Consider the following 7,937-nt stretch of genomic DNA (forward strand, 5'->3'; position numbering starts at 1 on the left):
TGCACCAAATGAAAGGGCAAGGTTTATTACTTTACATTTTACAGACTACACTGTTTTTTAAAAATCACATATTGCATTTTAAGGCCCAGCACAAAAAAAAAAAAAAAAATAAATAAAGACATTGATTCGTTATTTGTGAGTGTTATTTTGAATCCTTAAGGTAGGTGCATATATAGCACATGTTCCATTTAGTGCAACATATTGCTCAGTGTTACTGTTCAGAAGGGACCATTATTTGAGTAGCTGCCATTAGTGCAGCCCATTCAACCTCATGCTATCAGTGGCTGATAAGCAGATTAGCGGAGGGATGGGGGAGACGTTGAAAGTGGGTACTTGCTTAGATAATGTGCCAGCGTCTCTTAGCAGTGTGAACCGCCGAGGCTGATAATGAAAAGCAGCTACTAACGAAAAGGTTCCAAATCAATTTACAGATTTGGGCACATTTAGGAGAGGGCAGTGAAAAGGCAAATGAGACGATTACTGTGGCTGTCTGAGCAGATGAGAATGGGAGGTGAGTATGCTCTACTTGACAGTTTCATGACATTTCTTCACTAAGTTGGCCTTTCACACATAAACATCTTCTTATTAACATCTTCTATAACTGGCACTGTACTCTATAATATATTTGATGTGTCCTCACTGGCAAAATGACAACACAGAATTTGGTTTTGATTGTTGTATTCCAACCCAGTATCAAAGCAGTTTGTGAAAATTTTATCTGTCGAATCGTGTACTTAAATTTTCCATTTTTTTTCGTGACACTTAGCACGACTTTCTTAGAACGTAGTATAAAAAGTTCGGGGTGGATGAATGGGTCAAACACAGGACTTTCACATGGGAGACCGGGGTTTGTTTTCCATGTGAAACCAATAGTCACCGTTGATTGTTTTAAGGAAGTATTTATTCTAACCCAAACCATGATAATTTCCTTAACCTAACCAAGTAGTTTTGGTGCCTAAACCTAACCAAACTGTGACCGTCACCTGGAATGTTTCTCAGCAAGCTTTATTTTGCAAGTCTAATCGGATGTTGCATATCTATTGAAATACATTAAGTCATGCTGATCGTCACAAAAAAAAGGAAAATTCGTGTCCTTGAATCCTATAGAATACATTTCATGACTATTTCACGAGAAAGAAATTGTAGCTAGACTGCCCTGAATTGTGATGGTTAGCTTCATTGGAGATGGTTGTGTTAGCTCATTTGGAAATCACGTATAAACTCAAGCTTGCGTAACTGATCCTTAGCAGTTTTATTTCAGACCGCAGCAGAAAGCTCCGCTGCGCTTGAGCTTCAGAAATGCTCAAGTTTACTTGAAATGTTTGGGGAGATGTCACGTTAGCTTGTGTGGATTCTACCGCACTACTTGATCAATAAAAGAGCTAAGCTACTGAAAAGCTATTTGATTCCGTAAACAGCGACGTTACCACCGCGCTACTGAGAAATGTAGTTAAACTAGTAACGGTGCTACTTGTAATGCAGCTACTGCCCAACACTGCCAACATGTACCTAAACCCTAGATCTGTTTTTCACTTTTCCATAAGTTGGGAAACAACAGATGCAACTTGAGAAGCTGCAGCATTTAATAACTGACAAACTAACCTACACTGTATTTACTGCCAGATTGACAACGTACTGCTAACCTTTTCCTCTGCTCCGCCTACATTCACCAACACTTGCCAAGTATGCTCGCTCTCTCTCACTCGCTCAACCACACACTCTGTCCAATCACAAACAAGAAGTGTTGTCCCTCCTTTTCTGCAATCTGAAATGTTGTTGTTTTGTGAAATGTTGTTGTGTTTTCTGAAATGCCATTGTGTGACCCTCAGGGCCACCGTAGTCTAAAGACCAAGTGGAGCAATATCAGACTCACTGATATCACAGCCAAACACATAGGAGCCATCTTGATTCACCTTGAAAGGTATGGATGACAACACACACACAGAGAGCAAGAGAGAGAGGAATCATCAAGTCCTTCGAAATCTCTCTCTTGCTTCATGTGTATTTATGATCTGTATGAAATCACATTTTATCACAAGTACTGTACTTTAGAATATAAGCTGAATATAAAACATATTTTGTATCTATTGCAGCCTCTATTAATATCTGAGGTTTATTATTTATGGAAACTTTAAAATGGCAAATACATTTCTGACTCATTAGTAAATGTTTAGAGAGACAAATGACAAAAGAAGCATGTGCAACTATTTAATAAATGTTTATCAAACAAATAAGTAATTATATTTACATGAGTGTCAGAAACGACTGTTTTATGGATTTAACTTTTTAGTTCCCTTAAGCAGGTTATATAAGTGTAATGATCTATTTACAATAATATGTGAATAATTTACAGTCTTCTAATGAATAAGATGTAAACAGTCATCGCTAATGATGTACTATTATTACAAATACTTAGAATGTGGAAACAAAGAAAGATCCACTTGGCACATATCCAAACATGGAAACACAATAAATATTAGTGTAGTTATCTTCTGTATGACATCAAGTGCCATAGATTTGCCACACTGAATATAATTATTTAATTCAATTTATTTCCCTCACATAATTTTGGCTTACTTTCTTAGAACCAAATTGAAATTAAAATATAATTATGCTCTCTACAGCCTCATTTTGCGGTTTCCAAATATTGCCCTTGAAATGTATTATTGCCTTAAACTTGTGAGGTTAGAATTATGAAAAGTCGCCTCAGCCACAGTGCTTTTCACAGAATCTACAAAGTCAGACATTTATATGTTATGACACATGAATAAGAAGTATGATAAATAAAATTAACTACAGTTTTTCATAAGTCTGACAGAGAGAAATCGTCTGGGTGCATTTGCATTTCCCGCTGTGCCTTCTAAATCTCTGAGAAAAGCCTTTTCTCTAAGAGCTTAAAACATCATCACCGACAGGCTAGTGTCAGGCGAGACTATTTTGTGAGCTGCAGTTTGTCCTTAGCTTTGTGAACACCCAGAACAAACATTCTTGCACTGGAGGGCTCTGCCATTTCAAAATCTCTGTCCTGCATCGGCAAAATTTGGGGGATATTGATCCTTCGTGAAAGAAACTGTTCAAAACTAAACTAAAATATAATGGCACATACCTGATGGCTATTCTGTCAATGACCAAGTGTGATTTATAGTGCTGCACCATATTGCCACTCCCTGGCATAGTTTGCATATTTAAGCACAAGCTACTGTACTGCTGCAACACAACACAAATACATGTCTTTTGTGACAGAAAGGTTTCTCTTGGGGATAGGAATCCCCTTATCTGCATTTGTGCAGATAAGTGTTATATTGTCTGTATCAGGGGGGCTCTTGCATGCAGAGCATGGCCGGCCAAAGGGTCATCTGTAGCACTTTGTTTAGCATCTTATCTGCCTAGCTTGTGTCCTTTAGCAGTAATTATGAGCTTTGACGGTGACCTATTTAAATTCCACCAACCTACGGTTGTAGTTTCACATGCAGCCTGTGGTAGAAACATTGATTTGTCTCACAATAGTCCATCCCATTGTTTACCAACTGATGTTTTTCTAAAACCCATCATACAGTTAAGCTTTAAACTAATAGCCAATGATGACACCCTTGAGTGTTCTGTAAACTCTCCCAGTCCGTTTGATTTTGTACATTTCCTCAGAAGGTTATATATGACATTTTGACAGCTTGACGTATGTGGCTGTCTACTATGTCGAAAATTTAAATTACACCATGCAGGGGGAAGCGTGCATGGTTAATTTAATCACTTTGAAAATAAAAGTCAGAAAAATTATTTGCTTGTCCATCGGGTGAAATGTGGCAAAAATGCATTTCCTGCTCTAAGCTTGTTTGTATGGAAATTAATCACTGTGGTTTTCAGAAATCCAGGCCTCCAGGAGAAATGCCTATCTGTTGTTAATACAAGGTGATGAATGATTGTGGAGGTAACTTTCAGCACATTTTAATCATTTGCCCATAATGACAAATGTCTGGACGTTAGTGAGTCTTATTGAGAGATCAGTTTAGTTTATGGGTGGAACCTCCTTTATGGTCATTAATGTATCAAAGCAGTGCTTATTGTTGTGTTGTTGGCAGTGCAAGCAAATTCATGTGCAAATGGCAAGGGATCTTTTCAAAATAATTGCAGTGCCCCATGAGTGTCTGTTTTTCTGTTAAGGAACAAAAATGTCAAAATTCAAAAAAGGTAGAAAATAACACAGAAAAATATCTGAAAATGTGGTTCTCAGTTGATCAAATTCTATGTGAATTGTCCCGACGCTGTAAACCCCATAACACTGAGATTTATTTGACTCATATCTTCAGAATATTACATTCGCCCTAAGAAAAAAGAAGAATGTCAGCCACAGAAAGTGCCAATGTTTTTTTTCTTGGACAAATGAAAGAAAGAATTCAAATACGTTTTTTAGTTGTGAAGCCACAGGCTTCAGACCACTGAGGCGTCACCCAGAGCCCGTTGAAGCCTAAAGAGTTGAGCTAGCTCTCGTCCTTTTGCTGTAATAACCAGCTGTTGTTGATCGAACCACAGCGCCTGGAAAGTGGGCCGGCAGATGCCATGGTGACATGGTGACATGGAGAATGACGAACACCGTCTGCCAGCATCTGTATCACCCCAAATGTATGCACTGACACCAAGATTCAGACACACACACACACACACACACAGAGCTATCAGCTGGGACAGTAATTGTCCATGAGATCAAGTGAATGTGGACAATTACACAGAGGCACATCAAGAGTACCTCTGTTGTGTGTCACTGAATGACACAGTAATGAGTGAGTGATCTGGAGAGGTTTGTTTGATTTCGATTGTAAGCTGCTTAATGTGGCTGAGTGGAACATCTGCATTTTGGACTATATACATTATTTAAAAATCTGACTGTAAAATAAAACTTGGAATTGGCCAAGTAATAATGTTGAATCATGTATCATCTCAAAATCTTGAATCACTATTGACCAACAACAACATTCATCACTTTCTAAATGAGGTTTTGCAGTCACAGAGCTTGTATCTCATATTCTCCACATCTTAGATAAAGATATGGTAATCTGATAAAGACAAATGAAACTGAGGACAAACACTGTGACCTTTTCAAATATATACACAAGGGTCCCTTGAATTAACTTTCCTGGTAAGGATGAAGCCCAAATAAAGGTTAACACTCACCAAGCTTTGATCATAAGTGAATCACACAGGTCAAACCACGATCAGATGAAACCCGGAGCCTCACAGTCGGGGTTCTAAGCTGGGCTGCATGGCAAATATCAAGTGTGTTTTCTTTTGAACAAGACCATTAATTGCTGGGCTATAATTTGGGATTGCTAGACGAGGACTCTATCGAATGACTGTAAAGTCTCTTTGATATTGTGGTAATTCTTTTGGACTGTAAGATCAAAGATCAGTATACAGAGACAGAATCGTAATTGCTGCCACACACTTAAATTACACCAGCATGTTACAATGTTGGAAAAATTAGACTGCCATGCAACAATGATGTAATAGTTTTACTTTTTAAGGCATTTAGTTCCCATAATGTTGCAGTTCATCACTGCTGGATTGTGCACTTAAAGCTGAATTAATCAATTTTGACCACCAGAAGGAGAAAGACTCATAAACAAAATCAAAGTGATGAGCCATAATAAGTATATCAGCCTATCAAATTTTTAAATAAATGCCCATTTACACATCCAGGAGACAGAATCATGCACATCCCATACAAACAAAATGAGGCTCTACGTATAAAAAAGGTGCTCCATAACGCTACAAGTGGTCATAATCTACACATGGTAAATTTAAATTCTCAGTGGTTTCATGGACAGGTTACCATGTGAAATTTAATAGTAACAGCCATTGATTTGCTGGCATTAGCTATAAACAATGAGCTGAAGGCTGCATAGAGGTGAAGAGTTGGGTGTTGACTCACAGTGGGCAGTTCATCAGCATTGCTATAACAACCATTCACATTAAAGGGGGTCATTGGATTTAATGTTAACATCAAAGTATCACTTAATGGAACTTTGCTGGAGACAGCTTACAGCATTAGGTTGTAACTGACCTGGACATGGTAAACAGCGTTTGTGTTACAATCATTAAGGTAATGATAGTGTTGATGATTGACACTTAAACCATGAATTTAGTCACATCTATTAAAATGTCTCTACTGTTTTACCAAAAATAACAATCAAAGCCTTGGTCAGATAACTGCCATTGTTTAACTTTTTAGGTATACCTTTTAAAAATGTTGTTCTTTCCTCTTTATTAGTGGTTTTAAAACTGAAAATAGGTATTTCTTATTTGAAATACATTATTTTTACTGTCTGGATTCTAGTAGTAAACCCCAGGGTAACAAACTGGAGAGATTATACATCTCATCTGGCTTGTCAATGCCTTTGGATCCCTTAGGAGGAGCTGGAAAACGTTGCTGGGGAGAGGGAAGTCTGGACTACCTGCTTAACTTGCTGCCACCACGACCCAGCCCCAGATAAGTGGCAGAAAATGGATGGATGGATGTCCTGGATTCACCTAATATTTTACAATACAATGGATAAAGACACAGCAATATCATCAGACTACAAGCGATAAGTGTCCTGACTGATACCACATTGGCTGGTTTGCAATCTACATGATCAGTGTTTGTTAATATGTTGATGTAGATGTAGAAACACGACATAGATTTGAATTTGTTCATCAGTAAGTTAAATGTGCACACCTTTTTGACAGTGTGACAAGAAACCTTGAAGAGTCCAGAGAATCATACAACCTCAATCTGTACAGCAGTTTAAAGACTGAAATGTCTTGAAATGCTGGTTATTCAAACCCATAAGGAAGTGCCAAGACATTTGATTCCCTCTTTAATGTCACTTTGCCTGTCACACCAAAACACTGAAGTAGAATTCTTGGAAATAGTATCATATGAGAATATTGAAAATTGCACAGCTTTAAAAACAATGACTATGAGAAGAAGTTGAATGAAGTAAGGGTTGGTTCCTATATTACAAATACTTGGTGCTAAGTGGAACATAATAAAATGTGTTTAATCATAACTGCTGTAACATTTTGCTAGTAGATCATTGCTAATTCATTAGTATTACAATATGTGTCAACCTAAAAAGTTATCATTGTTTTTGCTAATGATTTATAAATCAGAATTATAACTAAGCAAATGTTACTGAATTATTCATGAATGTTAAATTGTTGCACTGGACTGCACTCTTGTTTTACTAATGTATGATACATTATTTGTTAGTACATTTGCTAAACATCTGTTAAACAGTTTTACAGGCTTTTGCAGCTTTTAATCACAGTACTGAAACTCTCCCTTGTATATGAAACATGCACTTTTTTGCTTTTGTGAGACTGAACTCATTAAAACATTTAACCTTCATGCATGAACTCTTAATGTATTCATAGTTTTTTCTACACCATTAACCAATAGTTTGTCAAGGCTTCAATTCCTTTGAATTTGATATGCAGGTTTAATTATTTTTTTCAAATGTTTTGTATTATGTTTATTATGGAGTCCTGTAGAATGTGTAGGGGATTCATTCATAATTTGTTGGTCAGATCCACATAATGTGTTCTATATGTCAAACATATTGAATGGTGTCTGTATTTGCCTGCTATGGCCCTGATGTGACCTACATGGCCCACTGAAGGCTAAGCCTGTCTTTGTGCCCTTGGTTTGAACCCATTATCCTTTCATTCTGGCATGTTCAGTGTATCAGATGCTGCCATCTAACAGTTTTTAAGCTCTGCCAGAAAACATCCAAAAATAAAATTTCCCATTTGATTTATTTATTTACTCACAGTAACCATCCTGGTGGTATTTTGACACTGGCTTGATGAGTATTTTAAAGAGAGATTGAGTCCTTTTCTCTTTCTCTTCTGTATTTTAACATATTTAAATAATTTCTATTTAAACTATGTTTATTATCAAA

General features: G+C 37.1%; 1 long non-coding RNA gene across 1 annotated transcript; it reads left to right on the forward strand.

Moving 5' to 3' along the window:
- The first annotated feature begins 374 nt into the window (after nucleotides 1–374).
- Nucleotides 375–7,313, forward strand: LOC122879162. The gene is made up of 3 exons (XR_006378646.1): nucleotides 375–511; nucleotides 1,830–1,921; nucleotides 6,403–7,313. It is a non-coding gene; the product is annotated as an uncharacterized LOC122879162 (long non-coding RNA).
- Nucleotides 7,314–7,937: the final 624 nt, after the last annotated feature.

Source organism: Siniperca chuatsi, linkage group LG7 (genome assembly GCF_020085105.1).
Source record: "Siniperca chuatsi isolate FFG_IHB_CAS linkage group LG7, ASM2008510v1, whole genome shotgun sequence".
NCBI lineage: Eukaryota > Metazoa > Chordata > Actinopteri > Centrarchiformes > Sinipercidae > Siniperca > Siniperca chuatsi.